Consider the following 22916-nt stretch of genomic DNA (forward strand, 5'->3'; position numbering starts at 1 on the left):
GAGGTATCTCCAGGGCCCACCCGGTAATACAACATCACAATCAGCTTGCAAGCAATGTGAGTAAGGAGTTAGTCATGGGATCTTGTATTAGGGAACGAGTAAAGAGACTTTCCTATAACGAGCTTGAACTAGGTATGAAGGTACCAACGATTGAATCTTGGGCAAGTAAAATACCGATGGACAAAGGGAATAGTATACGGGATTGATTGAATCCTTGACATCGTGGTTAGAACGATGAAGATCTTCATAGAATATGTAGGAACCAAGATGGGTATCTAGGTCCCGCTATTGGTTATTGACCGGAGAGTGTCTCAGGTCATGTCTACATAGTACTCGAACCCGCAGGGTCTGCACACTTAAGGTTCAGTGACGTTTCGGTATAGATGAGTTATGTATGTTGGTGACCGAATGTTGTTCGGTGTCCCGGATGAGATCCTGGGCGCAGCTCCAGAATGATCCAGAGGTAAATAATGATATATGGTAAGTTTCGTGTTGGTCATCGGAAAAAGCTCAGACATCACCGGTAACGTACCGGGGATGCCGGAAGGGTTCCGAGGGTCCACCTGAAGGGGCAACCATCCCCGGAGGGGCCACATGGGCTGTGAGGGATGTGAACCAGCCACTGGTGGGCTGGGCACACCTCCGCACCTGAGGCCCATGCAGCTGGGCTGGTGGAGGGCAAACCCTAGGGGGTGGCGTCACCCTAACTTGGGGGCCAGGCCACCCTAGGGAAACCGCCCCTCCCTCCTTTCGATGCCGCCCATAGGGTGGAAACCCTAGGGCACAAACCCTCTCCCTTCCCCTATATATATACATGGTGAGAGAGGGCTGCAACCAACCAACGCCACAGCACACCCATGTCTCTCCCACAAATCAGTTCTCTCCACTAGATCGGTTCTAGTTTTTCTTCTCAAACTCCGTGACCTAGCAAGATAGGGTGGAGAGATATATGAGTTCTCCGTCAGCACGATCTAGTGGAGCTGTTCCGATAGGGCTACTAGAACGCGGTCGATGAAGTCGTACTCGCGGCGATTCAAATCGCGGATGATCCGATCCGAACACAGAACATACGGTGTCTCCGTGTTCAACAGACCAACAGCCCGGGGACGTCTCCTCCTTCTTGATCCAGCAAGGAGGGAGGAGAAGTTGAGGGAGAATTCCAGCAGCACGATGTGGCTCTCCAGCACGCTTCGCCAAGCACCGCGGAGGAGGAGAAAGAGGTGGAGAGGTAGGGCTGCGCCATAGGTGATCTAACCAGGTGTGTGGAATCCCTCCCAATCCTCCACTATATATAGGAGGGAGGGAGAGGGGTGCGCCACCCCTAGGGAAACCCTAGGAGGTGCGGCATCCCAAGGAGGAGGAGGTGGAGGCGCCCTAGTGGCTTGCCACCCAAGGCAGCCCCTAGGGTTTGGCCTTGGGCCCCTTCCCTTGCACCTTGGGCCTCCTCCCCTTGGCGCACCAGCCCACCAGGGGCTGGTTCCTCTCCGCTTTCAGCCCATGTGGCCCTCCGGGATAGGTGGACCCTCATGGTGGACCCCCGGTACCCTTTCAGTGGTCCCGGTACAATATCGATAAACCCCGAAACTATTCCGGCGACCGAAACTGGACTTCCCATATATAAATCTTTACCTACAGACCATTCCGGAACTCTTCGTGATGTCCGGGATCTCATCTGGGACTCTGAACAACCTTCAGTAACCACATATATGGTTCCCATAACAACTCTAGCATCACCGAACCTTAAGTGTGTAGACCCACCGGGTTCGGGAAACATGTAGACATGACCGAGTCATCTCTCCGGCCAATAACCAACAACGGGGTCTGGATATCCATGTTGGCTCCCACATGTTCCTCAATGATCTCATCGGATGAACCACGATGTCAAGGATTCACTTAATCCCGTATGCAATTCCCTTTGTCTACCGGTATGACACTTGCCGAGATCCGATCGTCTGTATCCTTATACCTAGTTCAATCTCGTTACCGGCAAGTCTCTTTACTCGTTCCGTAATACATCATCCCGTTACTAACCCCTTAGTCACATTGAGCTTATTATGATGATGCATTACCGAGTGGGCCCAGAGATACCTCTGTGTCACACGGAGTGTCAAATCTGAGTCTCGATTCGTACAACCCAACAGACACTTCCGGAGATACCTGTAGTACCCCTTTATAATCACCCAGTTACGTTGTGACGTTTGATACACCCAAAGAACACCTAGATATCTGGGAGTTGCACAATCTCATGGTCTAAGGAAATGATACTTTAAATTATAAAAGCTTTAGCAGACAAACTACACGATCTTGTGCTATGCTCTTAGGATTGGGTCTTATCCATCACATCATTCTCCTAATGATGTGATCCCGTTATCAATGATATCCAATGTCCATGATCAGGAAACCATGACCATCTATTGATCAACGAGCTAGCCAACTAGAGGCTCGCTAGGGACATATTGTGGTCTATGTATTTACACATGTATTACGGTTTCTGGTTAATACAATTATAGAATGAAAAATAGACAATTATCATGAACAGGGAAATATAATAATAACCAGTTTATTATTGCCTCTAGGGCATATTTCTAACAGTCTCCCACTTGCACAAGAGTCAACAATCTAGTTCACATCACTATGTGATTGCAATGAATCTAACACACATACAGTTCTGGGGTTCGATCATGTCTTGCTTGTGAGAGAGGTTTTAGTCAACGGGTCTTAACCTTTCAGATCCGTGTGTGCTTTACAAATCTCTATGTCATCCTTTAGATGCTGCTACCACACACCATTTGGAACCATTTCAAATGACTGCTCCACTATACGAATCCGGTTTACTACTCAGAATTATTCCGATTAGTGTCAAAGCTTGCATCGACGTAACCCTTTATGACGAACTCTTTAATCACCTCCATAATCAAGAAAAGTTCCTTGGTGCACTAGTTACTAAGGATAACTTTGACCGCTATCCAGTGATCCATTCATGGATCAATCTTGTACCCCTTGACTGACTCATGGCAAGGCACACTTCAGGTGCGGTACACAACACATCATACTATAGAGCCTACGGCTAATGCATAGGGGACGACCTTCGTCCTTTCTCTTTCTTGTGTCGTGGTCGGGTTTTTGAGTCCTACTCAAATTCACACCTTACAACACATCCAAGAACTCCTTCTTTGCCGATCCATTTTGAGCTCCTTCAAAAACTTGTCAAGGCATGCATTTCGTTGAAAGTTCTATTAAGCACTTTGATCTATCTCCATAAATGTTTATGCTCAATGCTCAAGTAGCTTAATCCAGGTTTTCCTTCGAAGAACTCCTTTCAAACAACCCTTTATGCTTTCCATAAATTCTACATCATTTCCAATCAACAATATGTCAACTACATATACTTGTCAGAAATTCTATAGTGCTCCCACTCACTTCTTTGGAAATACAAGTTTCTCATAAACCTTGTATAAACCCAAAAACTTTGATACACTTCATCAAAGTGTACATTCCACCTCCGAGATGCTTCCTCCAGTCCTTAGAAGGATCGCTGGAGCTTTGCATACTTGTTAGCATCCTTTAGGATCGACAGAAATCTTCTGGTTGTATCGCATACAACCTTTCCTCAAGGAAACTGTCGAGGAAACAATATTTTTGACATCCTATTTGTATGATTTCATAAATGATGCAGTAACTCCTAACATAATTCCAACAGACTTTCAGCATCGCTACGAGTGAGAAAGTCTCATCGTATTCAACTCTTTGAATTCTTCGGAAACATCTTTGCGACAAGTTGAGCTTTCTTAATGGTGACTTTTCACCATCATCGTCTGTCTTCCTTTCAAAGATCCATCTGTAGTTAACAGTCTTACAACCATCAATTAGTTCTTCCAAAGTCTACACTTTGTTTTCATACATGGATCATCTCTCGGAATTCATGGCCTCCAGCCATTTGCCAGAATCCGGGCCCACCATCGCTTCTCCGTAGCTCGTAGGTTCATTGTTGTCTAGCAACATGACCTCCAAGACAGGATTACCATACCACTCTGGAGCAGTACACGTACTTGTCGACCTACGAGGTTTGGTAGTGCCTTGATCCGAAGCTTTATGATCACTATCATCAGCTTCCACTTCAATTGGTGTCGGCGCCACACGAACAACTTCCTGCGCCCTTCTACACTCACTGGTTGAAGTGATGGTTCAATAACCTCATCAAGTTTCCACCATCCTCCCACTCAATTCTTTCGAGAGAATCTTTTCCTCGAGAAAGGACTCGTTTCTAGAAACAAACACTTTGCTTCCGGATCTGAGATAGGAGGTATACCCAACTATTTTGGATGCCCTATGAAGACGTATTTATCCACTTTGGGTTCGAGCTTATCAGGCCGAAACTCTTTCACATAAGCATCGCATCCCCAAACTTTTAAGAAACGACAACTTAGGTTTCTCTAAACCATAGTTCATACGGAATCATCTCAACGGAATTACGTGGTGCCCTATTTAAAGTGAATGTGGTTGCCTCTAATGCATAACCCATAAACGCTAGTGGTAATTTGTTAAGAGATATCATAGCATGCACCATATCTAATACGGCACGACTGTGACATACGGACACACCATCAGACTATGGTGTTCGAGGTGGCATGAGTCATGAAACATTTTTTCACGTGAAACAATTTTCACATTGTCTTAAATGTTTACCAAACTCGCAACTCAGATATATATGTTTACCTCCACGATCACATCGTAGACATATTATCCTCTTGTAACGATGATCTTTAACTTCACTCTGAAATTACTTGAACCTTTCAATAATTCAGACTTGTGTTTCATGAAGTAAATACACTAGTATCTACTCAAATCATTTGTGAAGTAAGAAATGATGATATCCACTACGTGCCTTAGTACTCATTGGACTGCACACATAAAATTGTATTACTTACAAACAAGTTACTTTCTTGTTCCATCTCACTGGAAAACAAGGTCTTCAGTTATCTTGCCCATGTGGTATGATTTGCATGTCTCAAGTGATTCAAAATCAAGTGAGTCCAAACGATCCATCTGCATGGAGTTTCTTCATGCGTTTATACCAATAGACATGGTTTGCATGTCACAAACTTTTTAAAAACGAGTGAGTCCGAAGATCCATCAACATGGAGCTTCTTCATCCGTTTACACCAATATGACTCAAGCTGCAGTGCCACAAGTAAGTGGTACTATCATTACTACTTTGTATCTTTTGGCAACAATATTATGAACATGTGTATCACTACGATCAAGATTCAATAAACCATTCATTTTAGGTGCAAGACCATGGAATGTATTATTCAAGTAAACAAAATAAACATTATTCTCTTTAAATGAATAACAGTATTGAAATATACATAATCCAATCAAGTTCGTGCTCAACGCAAACACCAAAGAAAAATTATTTAGGTTTAACACTAATCCCGATGGTAGAGGGAGCGTGCGATGTTTGATCACATCAACCTTGGAAACACTTCCTACGCACATCGTCACCTTGCTTTTAGCTAGTTTCCTTTTATTCCTTAGCTTTTATTTCGAGTTACTAACACTTAGCAACTAAACCGGTATCTAATACCCTTGCGTTACTAGGGGTACTAGTATAGTACACATCAATATCATGTATATCTAATATACTTTTGTCGACTTTGCCAGCCTTCTTATCTACCAAGTATCTAGGGTAGTTCCTCTTCAGTGATCGTTCCCCTCTTTACATAAGCACTTAGTCTCGGGTTTGGGTTCAACCTTGGGTCTCTTCACTAGAGCAGCAACTGGTTTGTTGTTTCATGAATTATCCCTTCTCGCCCTTGCCCTTCTTGAAACTAGTGGTTTTACTAACCATCAACAATTGATGCTCCGTTTCGATTTCTACTTTCGCGGTGTCAAACTTCGCGAATAGCTGAAGGATCATCATATCTATCCCTGATATGTTATAGTTCATCACGAAGCTCTAGTAGCTTGGTGGCAGTGACTTTGGAGAACTATCACTATCTCATCTGGAAGATTAACTCCCACTTGATTCAAGCGATTGTAGCACTCAGACAATCTGAGCACATGCTCAACGATTGAGCTTTTCTCCTTTACTTTGTATACAAAGAATCTTGTCGGAGGTCTCATACCTCTCAACAAGGGCACGAGCATGAAATCCCAATCTCATCTCTTGAAACTTCTCCTATGTCCCGCGACGTTCGAGATGTCTTTAGCGCCTCAATTCTAAGCCGTTTAAGCATTATGCACTGGACTATCATGTAGTTATCAAAAACGAGGATCTCATATGTTCACAACATCCATAGAGGACGCTTGGGGTTCAGCACACCGAGCGGTGCATTAAGGACATAAGCCTTCTGTGCAGCAATGTGGACAATCCTCAGTTAATGGACCAAGTCCGCATAATTGCTACTTCTATCTTTCAACTAAGTTTTCTCTAGGAATATATCAAAAACCTCAGCACTGTAGGACAAGTTATAACATAATTTGCAAAGACCTTTTGACTATGTTCATGATAATTAAGTTCATCTAATCAAATTATTCAATGAACTCCCACTCAGATAGACATCCCTCTAGTCATCCAAGTGATACATGACCCACGTCGACTAGCCCGTCTCCGATAATCACATGAGACGGACTAGTCATCAATGGTGAACATCTCCATGTTGATTGTATCTCCATACAACTCATGTTCGACCTTTCGGTCTCCCGTGTTCCGAGGCCATGTCTGTACATGCTAGGCTCGTCAAGTCAACCTGAGTGTTTTGCGTGTGTAAATCTGGCTTACATCCGTTGTATGCGAACGTTAGAATGTATCACACCCGATCATCACGTGGTGCTTCGAAACAACGATCCTTCGCAACAGTGCACACTTAGTGGGAACACTTTTCTTGAAATTGTAGTGAGGGGTCATCTTATTTACTACCGTCGTTCTAAGCAAATAAGATATAGAAACATGATAAACATCACATGCAAATCATATACTGACATGATATGGCCATTATCATCTTGCTCCTTTGATCTCCATCTTTGGGGCATGATCATCATTGTCATCGGCATGAGACCATGATCTCCATCATCATGATCTCCATCGTTGTGTCTTTGCAAAGTCGTCTCGCCAACTATTACTTCTACTACTATAGCTAACGGTTAGCGATAAAGTAAAGTAATCACATGATGTTGCATCTCATACAATAAATTAAGACAACTCCTATGGCTCCTGCCAGTTGTCATACTCAACGACATGCAAGTCATGAATCCTATTACAAGAACATGATCAACCTCCTACATCACATATATATCATCACATCCTTTTGGCCATATCACATCACATTGCATACCCTACAAAAACAAGTTAGATGTCCTCCAATTGTTGTTGCAAGTTTTACGTGGCTGATTTGGGTTTCTAGCAAGAACACTTCTTACCTACGTGAAAGACACAACGTTGATATGCCAATGCTATTTACCCTTCTTAAGGAGCCTCTTCATCGAATCTGATCTGACTAAAGTGGGAGAGACAAACACCCGCTAGCCACCTTATGCAACAAGTGCATGTCCATTGGTGGAACCTGTCTCACGTAAGAGTACGTGTAAAGTCGTTCTGGGCCACTTCATCCCATGATGCCGCCGAATCAAGATAATACTAGTAACGACAATCATTTGACGAAATCATCACCCACAACTTTTGTGTTCTACTCGTGCATAGAATCTACGCATAGAACTTCGCTCTGATACCACTGTTGGGGAACGTAGTAATTTCAAAAACAAATCCTATGTTTCACAAGGATCTATCTAGGAGAAACCAGCAACAAGAAAAGGGGTAGAGCATCTTCATGCCGTTGAAGATCGCATAGCGAAAGCGTTACTAGAACGCGGTCGATGGAGTCGTACTCTCGGGGATTCAAATCGCGGAAGATCCGATCCGAACATCGAACATACGGTGTCTCCGCGTTCAACACACCTACAGCCCAGTGACGTCTCCTCCTTCTTGATCCAGCAAGGAAGGAGGATAAGTTGAGGGAGAACTCCAGCAAGACGTCGGCGTGGTGGCGGTGGAGTATGTAGCTCTCCGGCAGGGCTTCGCCAAGCACCGTGGAGGAGGAGAAAGAGGTGGAGAGGTAAGGCTGCACCATAGGTGATCTAATCAGGTGTGTGAAAGTCCTTCGAATCCTCCACTATATATAGGAGGGGGGAGAGGGGGTGCGCCACCCCTAGGGAAACCCTAGGAGGTGCGACAGCCCAAGGAGGAGGGGGGAGGTGCCCTAGGTGGCTTGCCACCCAAGGCAACCCCTAGGGTTTGGCCTTGGGCCCCTTCCCTTGAGCCTTGGGCATCCTCCCCTTGGCGCACCAGCCCACCAGGGGCTGGTTCCTCTCCCCTTTCATCCCATGTGGCCCTCCGGGATAGGTGGTCCCCCGGTACCCTTTCGGTGGTCCCGATACAATATCGATAAACCCCGAAACTATTCCGGCACCCGAAACTGGATTTCCCATATATAAATATTTACCTCCGGGCCATTCCGGAACTCCTCGTGACGTCCGGGATCTCATCCGGGACTCCGAACAAACTTCGTTAACCATATATACGATTCCCATAAGAACTCTAGTGTCACCGAACGTTAAGTGTGTAGACCCTACGGGTTCGGGAAACATGCAAACATGACCGAGACATCTCTCTGGCCAATAACCAACAACGGGGTCTGAATATCCATGTTGGATCCCACATGTTCCTTGATGATATCATCGGATGAACTATGATGTCAAGGATTCACTTAATCTCCTTTGCAATTCCCTTTGTCTACCGGTATGACACTTGCCCGAGATTCGATCATCGGTATCCCTATACCTTGTTCAATCTCGTTACCGGCAAGTCTCTTTACTCATTCTATAACACATCATCCCGTGACTAACTCCTTAGTCACATTGAGCTCATTATGATGATGCATTACCGAGTGGGCCCAGCGATACCTCTCCGTCACACGGAGTAAAAAATCCCAGTCTCGATTCGTACAACCCAATAGACACTTTCGGAGATACCTGTAGTGCACCTTTATAATCACCCAATTACGTTGTGACGTTTGATACGCCCAAAGCACTCCTACGGTATCCGAGAGTTGCACAATCTCATGGCCTAAGGAAATGATACTTGACCTTATAAAAGTTTTAGCAGACGAACTACACGGTCTTGTGCTATGCTTAGGATTGGGTCTTGTCCATCACATCATTCTCCTAATGATGTGATCCCGTTATCAATGACATCCGATGTCCATGATGAGGAAACCATGACCATCTATTGATCAACGAGCTAGCCAACTAGAGGCTCACTAGGGACATGATGTGGTCTATGTATTCATACATGTATTACGGTTTCCGGTTAATACAATTATAGCATGAACAATAGACAGTTATCATAAACAAGGAAATATAATAATAACCAATTTATTACTGCCTCTGGGCATATTTCCAACAATTTCGAGAAGAACACAAAGGAGTTTGTGGGTGTTGATATTCATATTGCTTCCCTCCTTTGTCTTTTCTTGATTCCGCGGTATTGTTGGATGAAGCGGCCCAGACCAACTTTACTCGTCCACGTACAAGAGACTGGTTCCATCGACTGACATGCAACATGTTGCATAAAGATGGCTGGCGAGTGTCTGTCTCTCCTACTATAGTTAAATCAGATTCGATAAAAGGCGGTTCTTGTAGAAGGTTAAATAGCAACTTGCACATCACCGTTGTGGTTTTTGCGTAGGTAATAGACATTCCTGCTAGATACCCATGGTAGCCACGTAAAATTTGCAACAACAAATTAGAGGACGTCTAACTTTTTTTTGCAGCGTATGCATGTGATGTGATATGTCCAATAACATGATGTGATATATTTTATGTATGAGATGATCATGTTGTAATAGTTAATATTGACTTGCATGTCGATGCTACGGCAACCGGAAGGAGCCATAGGGTTGTATTTAATTATTGTATGACCTGCGTGTCACTCATTAGGCGCTATGTAATGATTTACTTTATCGCTAAACGGTAGCGATAGTAGTACAAGCATGGTTGGCACGACAACCTCGATGGCAACACAATGATGGGGATCATGATGATTGAGATCATGGTGTGGCGCCGGTGACGATGGAGATCATGCCGTTGCTTTGGAGATGGAGATCAAAAGCACAAGATCATGGCCATATCATGTCACTTATGATTTGCATGTGATGTTAATCCTTTTATGCACCTTGTTTTTCTTAGGACGACAGTAGCATTATAAGCTGATCCCTCACTAAAATTTCAAGATAAAATTGTGTTCTCCCCGAGTGTGCACCGTTGCGAAATTATGTCATTTCGAGACACCATGTGATGATCGGGTGTGATAGGCCCTATGTTTACATGCAATTGGTGCAAGACAGTTTTGCACATGCGGAACACTCGGGTTAAACTTGACAAGCCTAGCATGTAAATACATGGTCTTGGAACAGAGGAGACCGAAAGGTCGAACATGAGTCATATAGCGGATATGATAAACATGGAGATGTTCACCATTGAAGCCACCTCATGTCATGTGATGATCGGGCATGGGTTGGTGGATCTGGATCATGTACCATTCGAATGACTAGGGGGGTGTCAATTTGAGTGGGAGTTCTTTAGTAATATGATTAATTGAACTCATTATCATGAACATAGTCAAAATGTCTTTGCAAATTATGTAGTAGATGATTAGCTTACGCTGTAACTCCCCTAAATTTTGATATGTTCCTAGAGGAAGCTAAGTTGAAAGATGATAGTAGAAATTATACGGACTCGGTCAGTAAACTAAGGACTGTCATCATTCTATGCAGAAGGCTTATGTCCTTAATGCACCGCTCGGTGTGCTACCCCAAGCGTCGTTTGTAGATGTTGCGAACATCTGATATACACGTTTTGATGACTACATGATAGTTCAGTGCATCTTGCTTTACAACTTATAATTGAGGCTCCAAAACGTTATGAATGTCACTGAACAGATGAGATGTTCCAAGAGCTGAAATTAAGATTTCAGGCTCATGCCCGTGTTGAGAGGTGTAAGACCTCCGACAAGATTCTTTGCCTGCAATGTAAAGGAGAAAAGCTTAATTGTTGAGCATGTGCTCAGATTGTCTAGGTGCTACAATTACTTTAATCGAGTGGGATTTGATCTTCCAGTTGATATAGTGATTGACATAGTTCTCCAAAGTCACTACCACCAAGATACTGAGCTTCATGATGAACTATATCATACCAGGGATGGAGAAGATGATCCCTTAGCTATTCGCGATGTTCGACACCACGAGGGTAGAAATCAACAAGGAGCATCAACTGTTGATTATTAGTAAAACCACTAGTTTCAAGAAGGGCAAGGGAAAGAAGGGAAACTTCAAGAATGACAAGTAAATTGTTACTCCAATGAAGAAACCCAAGGTTGAACCCAAACCCGAGACAGTGTGCTTCTATGATGAGAGGAATGATCACTGGGCGGAACTGCCATAGACACTTGGTAGATAAGAAGGCTGGCAACGTCAACATAAGTATATTAGATATATGTGTTATTGATGTGTACTTCACTAGTACTCCTAGTAGCACATGGGTATTAGATACCGGTTCAGTTGCTAAGTGTTAGTAACTCGAAATAAAAGCTATGGAATAGACGGAGACTAGCTAAAGGCGAGGTGACAATGTGTGTTGGAAGTGTTTCCAAGGTTGATGTGATCACCATCGCATGCTCCCTCTACCTTTGGGATTAGTGTTAAACCTAAATGTTGTTTGGTGTTTGCATTGAGCATGAACAAGATTGGATCGTGTTTATTGCAATACGATTATTCATTTAAAGAGAATAATGGTTACTCTGTTTACTTGAATAAAACCTTAAATGGGCATGCACCTAATATGAATGGTTTATTGAATCTCGATCATAGTGATACACATGTTCATAATATTGATGCCAAAATATACAAAGTAGTAATGATAATACCACTTACTTGTGGCACTGCCGCTTAAACTCATATTGGTATAAAACGCATGAAGAAGCTCCATGCTGATGGATCTTTGGACTCGCTCATTTTTGATTCGTTTGATACATGCGAACCATGCCTACTGGTGTAAACGCATGAAGAAACTCCATGCGGATGAATCTTTTGGACTCATTTGATCTCGAATTACTTGAGATATGAAAATCATGCCACATGGGTAAGATGACTGAAGGCCTCGTTTTCCAATGAGATGGAACGAGCTAGTGACTTGTTCGAAATAATACATTTTGATGTATGTAGTCCAGTGAGTGCTGAGGAACGTAGTGGATATCGTTATGTTCTTACTTCATTGGTGATTTGAGTAGATACAGGTGTATTTGCTTGATGAATCACATGTCTAAAATATTGAAAAGTTCAAGCAATTTTAGAATGAAGTTGAAGATCGTCGTGACAAGAGATAATATGTCTACGATGTGATCGTGGAGGTAAATATGTGAGTTGCGAGTTTGGTATACATTTAAGACAATGTGGAAATTGTTTCACAACTCATGCCACCTGGAACACCATAGTGTGATGGTGTGTCCAAACGTCGTAGCCGGGCCCTATTGGATAAGGTGCATACTATGATGACCATTATCGAATTACCACTATCATTTTTGGGGTTATGCATTAGAGGCAACCACATTCACTTTAATAGGGCACCACATAACTCCGTTGAGATGACATCGTATGAAATATGGTTTGGAGAAACCTAAGTTGTCATTTCTTAAAGTTTGGGGCTACAATGTTTATGTCAAAAGGCTTTAGCATGCTAAGCTCGAAACCAAAGTGGATAATTACATCTTCATAGGATACCCAAAGGAATCAGTTGGGTATACCTCCTATCTCAGATCCGAAAGCAAATTGTTTTTGATGAAAATGGGTCCTTTCTTGAGAAAGATTTTCCCTCAAAATAATTGAGTGGGAGGATGGTGGAACTTGGTGAGGTTGTTCAACCGTCACTTCAAACAGATTGTAGCAGGGCGCAAGAAGTTCTTCCTGTGGCGCCTACACTAGTTGAAGTGGAAGTTGATGATGGTGATCATGAAGCTTCAGATCAAGTTACTACCAAACCTCGTAGGTCGACAAGGACACATATTGCTCTAGAGTGGTATGGTAATCCTGTCTTGGAGGTTATGTTCTTGGACAACAATGAACCTACGAGCTATGGAGAAGCGCTGGTGGGCCCGGATTCTGAAAATGGCAAGAGGACATGAAATCCGAGATAGATCCATATATGAATACAAAGTGTGGACTTTGGAAGAACTACTTGATGGTCATAAGGCTATTAAGTATAGCTGGATATTTAAAAGGAAGACAAACTATTATGGTAAATGTCACCATTTAGAAAGCTCGGCTTGTCACAAAGAGGTTTCTGACTAGTTCGAGGAGTTGACTATGATGAGACTTTCTCACCGTAGCGATGCTAAAGTCTCTTGGAATTATGTTAAGACAGGATTATGTGGTGCCCTATTAAAGTGACTGTGGTTGTCTCTAATGCATAACCCCAAAAATGATAGTGGTAATTTGATAATAGTCATCATAGTATGCACCATATCCAATAGGGCGCGGCTACGACGTTTGGACACACCATCACACTATGGTGTTCCAGCTGGCATGAGTTGTGAAACAATTTCCACATTGTCTTAAATGTATACCAAACTCGCAACTCAGATATTTAAGACAACTTAAATAGTATACTCAGATATGTATACCACATAGTAAATATCTGAGTTGCGAGTTTGGTATACATTTAAGACAATGTGGAAATTGTTTCACAACTCATGCCACCTGGAACACCATAGTATGATGGTGTGTCCAAACGTCGTAGTCGTGCCCTATTGGATATGGTGCATACTATGATGACTATTATCGAATTACCACTATAATTTTTGGGGTTATGCATTAGAGGCAACCACATTCACTTTAATAGGGCACCACATAACTCCGTTGAGATGACATCGTATGAACTATGGTTTGGAGAAACCTAAGTTGTCATTTCTTAAAGTTTGGGGCTACGATGTTTATGTCAAAAGGCTTTAGCATGCTAAGCTCGAACCCAAAGTGGATAATTACATCTTCATAGGGTACCCAAAGGAATCAGTTGGGTATACCTCCTATCTCAAATCCGAAAGCAAATTGTTTTTGATGAAAATGGGTCCTTTCTTGAGAAAGATTTTCTCTCGAAATAATTGAGTGGGAGGATGGTGGAACTTGATGAGGTTGTTCAACCGTCACTTCAAACAGAGTGTAGGAGGGCGCAAGAAGTTCTTCCTATGGCGCCTACACTAGTTGAAGTGGAAGTTGATGATGGTGATCATGAAGCTTCAGATCAAGTTACTACCAAACCTCGTAGGTCAACAAGGAGACATATTGCTCTAGAGTGGTATGGTAATCATGTCTTGGAGGTTATGTTCTTGGACAACAATGAACCTACGAGCTATGGAGAAGCGGTGGTGGGCCCGGATTCTGACAAATGGAAAGAGGACATGAAATCCGAGATAGGATCCATATATGAATACAAAGTGTGGACTTTGGAAGAACTACTTGATGCTCGTAAGGCTATTAAGTATAGCTGGATCTTTAAAAGGAAGACAAACTATTATGGTAAATGTCACCATTTAGAAAGCTCGGCTTGTCACAAAGAGGTTTCTGACAAGTTCGAGGAGTTGACTATGATGAGACTTTCTCACTCGTAGCGATGCTAAAGTCTATTGGAATTATGTTAAGAGTTGCTGCATTTTTGATTATGAAATCTTACACATGGATGTCAAAAACATTGTTTCCTCAACGGTTTCCTTGAGGAAAGGTTATATGTGATACAACCAGAAGGTTTTATCATTCCTAAGGATGCTAACAAGTATGCAAGCTCCAGCAATCCTTCTGTGGACTGGAGAAAGCATCTTAGAGTTGGAATATACGCTTTGATGAGATGATCAAATCTTTTGGGTATATACAAAGTTTATGATAAACTTGTATTTCCAAGAAAGTGAGTGGGAGCACCATAGAATTTTTGATAAGTGTATGTCATTGACATATTGTTGATCAGAAATAATGTAGGATTTCTATGAAGCATAATAGGTTTGTGTGAAAGGAGTTCTTCAAAGGAAAACGTGGATTAAGCTAATTGAACACTAAGCATCAAGATCTATAGAGATAGATCAAACGCTTGATAAAAATTTCAATGAATACATACCTTGAAATTTTTTTGAAGGAGTTCAAAATAAATCGGTCAAAAAGGAGTTCTTGGCTGTGTTGTAAGGTGTGAATTTGAGTAAGACTCAAAACTCGACAACGGCAGAAGAAACATAAAGGTCGAAGGTCGTCCCCTATGCCATTAGTCGTAGGCTCTATAGTATGCCATGCTATGTACCGCACCTGATGTGTGCCTTGCCATGAATCTGTCAAGGGGTACAAGAGTGATCCAGGTATGGATCACTCGACAGCGGTCATAATTATCCTTCGTAATTTTTTTTGACCGGCTACTGTAGGGAAAACCACCCACAGCCTTTTTTTCTTTTATTCCCATAAATAAGAGCAGTATGTACAAGAAGAATTTAGAATGTACAACAGACCAAGGAAATATTTCTCGATTATGGAGGTGATAAAAGAGTTCGTTGTAGCAAGCTTTGACACAAATCCGGATGACTCTGAGTAGCAGACCGGATTCATATAATGGAGCAGTCATTTGGAATAGTTCCAAATGGAGTGTAGTAGCAGCATCTACAGTATGACATAGAGATTTGTAAAGCACACACAGATCTGAAAGGTTCAGACCAGTTGACTAAAAACCTCTCCCACAAGCAAAACATGATAAACCCCAAAACTCATTGGGTGTGAATCACATAGTGATGTGAACTAGATTATTGACTCTAGTGCAAGTGGGAGACTGTTGTAAATATGCCCTAGAGGCAATAATAAGTTAGTTATTATTATATTTCCTTGTTCATGATAATCGTTTATTATCTATGCTAGAATTTTATTGATTGGAAACTCAAATACATGTGTGGATACATAAACAACACACTGTCCCTAGTGAGCCTCTAAGGACTAGCTCGTTGATCAAAGATGGTCAAGGTTACCTGGCCATGGACATTAGTTGTCATTTGATAATGGGATCACATCATTAGGAGAATGATGTGATGGACAAGACCCAAACTATGAATGTAACATATGATTGTGTCAGTTTATTGCTATTGTTTTCTACATGTCAAGTGTCTGTTTCTATGGCCACGCAACTGTTGGGCACCGGAGGAATGAACTGTGTGTAGGAAATGTCACAACGTAACTGGGTGATTATGAAGGTACTCTACAGGTATCTACGAAGTTGTCTGTTGGGTTGGCGTGAATCGAGACTAGGATTTGTCACTCCCTATGATGGAGAGGTATCTCTAGGTCCCACTCGATAATACAACATCAGAATGAGCTTGCAAGCAATGTGACTAAGGAGTTAGTCATGAGATCTTATATTACGGAATGAGTAAAGATACTTGCCGGTAACGAAATTGAACTAGATATGGAGATACCGATGATCGAATTTCGCACAAGTAAAATACCCATGGACAAAGGGAATAGTATATGGGATTGAATGAATCCTTGACATCGTGGTTCGACCGATGAAGATCTTCATAGAAAATGTAGGAACCAATATGGGCATCCAGGTCCCGCTATTGGTTATTGATCGGAGTGGGTCTCACATCACGTCTACATAGTTCTAGAAACCACAGGGTCTGCACACTTAAGGTTCGGTGATGTTTCAGTATAGTTGAGTTATGTATGTTGGTGACCGAAGGTTGTTCAAACTTCCAGATGATATCCTGGACGTCACGAGATGCTTCAAAGGAAAATATTGATATATGGAAAGTTCCTTGTTGGTCACCGAAAAAAGCTCAAGCGTCATCGGTAGTGTACAGGGGGTGCCAGAAGGGTTTTGAGGGTCCACCGGAAGGGGCCACCAGCCCTGGAGGGGCCACATGGGCTGTGAGGGATGCACACCAACCCCTGGTGGGCTGGGCACACCTCCCCACCAGAGGCCCATGCGGCTGGGCTGGTGGAGGGCCAACCCTAGTGGGTGGCGCCACCCTAACTTGGGGGCCAAGCCACCCCTAGGGCAGCCGCCCCTCCCTCCTTTGGCCGCCGCCCCCTACGGTCGAAACCCTAGGGCGCAGCCCCTCTCCCCATCCCCCTATATTTATAGATGAGGAGAGAGGGCTGATACGTCCATTTTGCATCATGTTTTCATGTTGATTTTTATTGCTTCTTGGGCTGTTATTTCACTTCACATTACAATTCTTATGCCTTTTCTCTCTTATTTTGCAAGGTTTACATGAAGAGGGAGAATACCGGCAACTGGAATTCTGGCCTGAAAGTGCAGCAAAGTTGAGATACCTATTCTGCTGTGGGGACCCCGACTTACGAGTCGAGACCGCCATGCTCAGTGATCCCAGAGATCAATGCTCACCGAACACAGATACCGATTAAAAGAGTCTTACATCCATACATACCATTTAATAAAATAAGTGACCATTGAGGTCGAGTCTTACATATATAGGGCCTTAAAGGCCAACACTCTTTTGACGTGCAACTATTCCTGACTTGATGCCTCCACGGCAACGGCGCCAGAAAAGAGCTGCTTCCAGTTGCTCAACAATTAGCAATTGTCTTGCAATGGCCCACTAATGTGTGGGATCACGGCAGTTTTCGAGGGTAGAGTATTCAACCCAAATTCATTGGTTCGACAGGATGGGAGTGAAAGGATATTCTCCAGTATTAGCAGTTGAGTTGTCGGCTCAACCACACCTGAAAGATTAGTATCTGCAAGCAGGATAAAAGCAGCAAAGGTAATATGATAGCAACGGTGCTAGGAAAGAATCTGTTGACGACAGATTATTCCTAACTGAAGTATCAATGGCGCCAGATAAGTCTTGTAGCAGGTAGTAGCAGAGTAACGAGTAACAACAGTGGCAAGGAACAATAGTAGTGACAGCAGTAGCAAGTAGCAACAGTAGCAAGTAACAGCAGCAGCAAGTAACAGTAGTAGCAACAGTAGTGGCAGCAGCAGAAGGACAAAGCAAGTAACAGTAGCAGCAACAGTAGTAACGACAGAGCAAGTGACAATGGCAGTGGGACAAACTCGTAGGCAATGGATCGGTGATTTGTTGGATGGCATTCATCATGCAACAGTTATAACACGGAGAAATATGTGGCTAGCTCCTGTTCGTCGATGTGATGTAGGCATGCATTTCGTGTGTAGTCATACGTGCTTAGGGAAAAGAACTTGCATGACATCTATTGTCCATCCCTCCCGTGGCAGCAGGGACCAAATGGATACTATGGGATATTAAGGTTCTCCTTTTGATAAAGAACCGGACCAACGCATTAGCACTTGGTGAACACATGAACTCCTCAAACTATGGTCATCACCAGGAGTGGTTCCGGTTATTGTCACTCCGGGGTTGCCGGATCATAACACATAGTAGGTAAGTACAACTTGCAAGATCAGATCTAAAACACACATATATTGGTGACAACATAATTATTTCAGATCTGAATTCATAGCACTCGGGCCCTAGTGACAAGCATTAAGCATGGCAAAGTAGTAGCAACATCAATCTCAGAACATAGTGGATACTAGGGATCAATCCCCGTCAAAACTAACTCGATTACATGATAGATCTCATCCTACTCATCACCACCCAACGAGCCTACGAATAGATTACTCACGAATGATGAAGAGCTTCATGGAATTGGAGAGGGAAGAAAGTTGATGATGACGATGGCGACGATCTTCTTGATCTGGAGCCCAAAACGGACTCCAGATCTGCCCTCCAGGGCAAGAACGGGATGTGGCGGCGCCTCTGGATTGTGAAACGCGATGAACTCTTCTCTCCTAATTTTTTGGGACAAAAGGGAATAAATAGCACTGGAATTGGGGGCGGCAGAGTCACGTGGGCCCCACAAGCCTGGTAGCCGTGGCTAGGGGGAGGCCGTGGCTACAGGGCTTGTGGCCCACTGGCCCGTCCCCTCCGGTGGATCTTTGCACAGGTATTTTTCATATTTTCTAGAAATATTCTCCGTAAATTTTCAGGACGTTCCGAGGACTTTCATTTCTGCACAAGAACAACACCATGGCAATTTTGCTGAAAACAGCGTCAGTCCGGGTTAGTTCCATTCAAATCATGCAAATTAGAGTCCAAAACAAGGGCAAAAGAGTTTGGAAAATTAGATACGATGGAGACGTATCAACTCCCCAAGCTTAAAACCTTGCTTGTCCTCAAGCAACTCAGTTGACAAACTGAAAGAGAAAGAAAAACTTTGACAAAATTTGTTTGATCTTGTTGTTGCAACAATGTCTAACTCATAACCAGAATTTCAGCAAGATCACAAGTTAACCACATAAGCAAGTGACACATAGGTCTCACGGTAAACTAATATCAATGGCATAAACAGCTAGCGAGCAAATAATAATGAGTTTCAGATACCAACAATTCAATCAACACAAGAATGAAGCAATATGAATAGGTGGTATCTCGCTAGCTCTTTCTGAGACCGCAAAACATAAATGCAGAGCACTTTCAAAGATCAAGGGTTGACTAAACATTGTAATTCATAGCAACGAAGATCCAGTCATAGTCATACTCAATATCAATCAAAAGCAAAGCATAAAAATGACAGAGGTGCTCTCTAATTGGTGCTTTTTTAATAAGAGGTTGACTCAATAGGAACATAAATAGACAGGCCCTTCATAGAGGGAAGCATTGATTCGCAGAGGTGCCAGAGCTCAAGCTTTGAAAACAGAGTTAATAATTTTGGGTGGCATGCTTTCATTGTCAACGCAATGACCAAGAGTTCTCAATATCTTCCATGCTACTCATGCTATAGGCGGTTCCCAAACAGAAAAGTAAAGTTTTAACTCCCCCACCACCAATCAATCACACTCCACGGCTAGCCGAATCCTAGGGTAACGTCCATACTAACATCAATCCGGGGGGAGTCTTGTTTTACAGTTATGTTTTTGATTTAAGCATGGAACTGGGCATTCCAATTACCGTCCCCTTTCTCGTGAATGACAGTGAATAAACACATGTCGAGGATAACACACCTAACATGGAAGATACCAATAGCCTCATGTCACCACATGAGCGGTTCGGGCAAGCCAAACAGATTATTTCTTGAAGGTTTAGAGAATGGCACATGCAAATTTACTTGGAACGGCAGGTAGATACTGCAAATAGGTAGGTATGGTGGACTCTCATGGAAAAAGTTTTGGGTTAATGGAAGTGAATGCACAAGCTGTATTCTGCTTAGTACAAGTGAAGGCTAGCAGAAGACTGGGAAGCGACCAACTAGAGAGCGACAGCAGTCATCGAGATGCAATGAGTTTGACTAACATTGAGTGCAAGCATGAGCAGGATATAAATCACCATGAACACGAACATCATAGAGGCTATGTTGATTTTGTTTCAACTACATGCATGAACATGCGCCAAGTCAAGCCACTTGAATCATTCAAAGGAGAATACCATCCTATCATACTACATCATAGTCATCTCAAAATCTATGTTGGCATTCAAGACAAACCATTATAAGCTCCTAGCTAATTAAGCATGGCATCAAAAACTATGATCTCTAAGTTGTCACTGCAAACATGGTTCTCTCTCAACAAAGCTGAATTTGGGATGAGAAGCTAGTCATATTTACAAAAACAAAATAGATAGAGTTCATACCAGCTTTTCCAATCTCAGTCGCTTCATCATATATCATCATTATTGCCTTTCACTTGCACGATCGAATGATGTGAACAATAATAAGAGTGCTCGTGCATTGGACTAAGCTAAATCTGCAGGCAAACACAAAGGATAAGACAAAGTAATATGGCTCTTTAACAAATGAACATGTATGCATGCGAGAGCCACTAAACATTGTAACCATGGTCTTCTACCTCGACTCAAAGAAAAAGAAAATTGTTTACACAGGAAAGCTCCCAACAAGCAAAACAATAAAGGAAAATATTTTTGGGTTTTCTCAAAAGGACACAAAACAAGAAAACAAGAAAACGAAAATAAACTAGCATGGATAATACAGTGGCAAAGTGTAAACACCGACTAACAAAGTGAAAGCATAAGCATGAACGTAAAGTTGGTGCGAACACATGCTCCCCCAAGCTTAGGCTTTTGGCCTAGCTTGGTCTACTCCCAAGGAGGGAAATAACCAGCTCCGGGATACTCCAGAGCGGACTGTGGATGCCACTGCTGTGTGAGCTCCTCTTGCTCCCACTGATAAACTGGCGTCTGGTACTCGACTGGCGGCTCGGGCACGGGAACTTGTGGTTGGGCCAAGCCCCAATACGCGTAGATGTCCGAGGGCATAATAATGTACCTGCCTGCATAAAGGTTGAACAAAGAAGGAGCAGGCAAAGTAATAGTCTCATGAGTACCCTGACTAAATACCAGGTTATAAATCATCCGTCTACTAGCATCTCTATCTAGAAAATCATGGCGAACCATGCTGTCATAATCCAGATATTTCTCAGGAAGAAGCATTTCTTCTTCCTCGCGAAGTCTAATAGGTATCTCAAAGTGTCTAGCAAGACGAGTAGCATAGATAACTCCATAGACGACACCTTTGGAACGGTTTGTGTTCAACCACTGAGCTACTATAGCACCTAGGCTATAAGTCTTATTGTTATAAAGGCCTTCGCGCAAAACCGCAAGGTCTGGAGAGCTATGTGATCTAGCCTCCCCACGGCCCATCAAATATTTTCCCACAAATAATGAGAAGTACCGAAGCATAGGAAAATGTATGCTAGCAATTCTAGCACGAGACACTCCTCTCTCCTCTCCAACAGCAATAGTACCTATGAAATCCTCCAAGTCCCATGGACGAGGATCATGAATATCCCCAACATAAGGTAATTTGCACACATTGCAAAAATCCTGTAGTGTCATGCGCTGGGGGATATCGTATAACATGAACTCAACCATAAGAGGATTCTTCCTCGGATAAAAGTTGAAGCTTTGAACAAAAATATTGGTGAGGAGGAGGTATTGTGGGCACTTACCTTCGACGAACGCGGTAAGACCTGCGTTCTCCACCAAGTAATAAAAGTCTTCGTAAAGCCCAGCGGCGCGCAAAAATTCATCACTTGGCCACTCGCACGCTCGAACTTCTGTGACTCGAGGAACCACGTACTTGGGGTGGTTCTTCTCATCCTCCTTGGGGTTACAGCTTGAAGAGCCTCTCAAGAACCTCCTCATCTTTTCCCTTTTCTAACTATGAAAAATTCTGAAATTTTTAGAGACTTCGAAAGAAAAACGAGTAAGGATTAACCCAACTTGTAGAAACTACTCCTACTAGTGCCTAGAGACCGTATCACGCGCTAAAACTACTTGGGACCAGCTAAAGTCAACATTTGAAGCTTAAGAACAGGGTCACCAAGGTAGCACGAATACGCGAAGGATAAAGCACTAGAGTAGAAACTAATTGGACCAATGGAGGGGTCACTTACCAAGGAGTAATTTCCCCAAAATGGTTCGGAGAATGGTGCTTTGATCAAGGAGATCGAAAATCACAGCCAAATGAGCAAGAACACGGGTTTGAGCTGTGAAACGATTTTTTCTGGAGGTAGAAGAAGAGGATGGGAGCTGGAATGAGTGGAGTTGGTCCCTGTGGGCCCCACAAGCTTGGTAGCCGAGGCCAGGGGGAGGCCGCGGCTACAGGGCTTGTGGCTCACTCGTGTGCCCCCCAGGCCAGCTCTCAGTCCCAGTATTTTTCAAAAAATCCGGAAAAAATCATATTTGATTTTCAGGACCATCAGAGAACTTTTATTTTCGGGGTACTTTTCTGTGGGACGCCAAAACAGAAAACAGGAAAAACTAAACTAAATCTATCATTGTTCTT

The sequence above is a fragment of the Hordeum vulgare genome, chromosome 1H (assembly GCF_904849725.1).
Source record: "Hordeum vulgare subsp. vulgare chromosome 1H, MorexV3_pseudomolecules_assembly, whole genome shotgun sequence".
Classification (NCBI taxonomy): Eukaryota; Viridiplantae; Streptophyta; class Magnoliopsida; order Poales; family Poaceae; genus Hordeum; species Hordeum vulgare.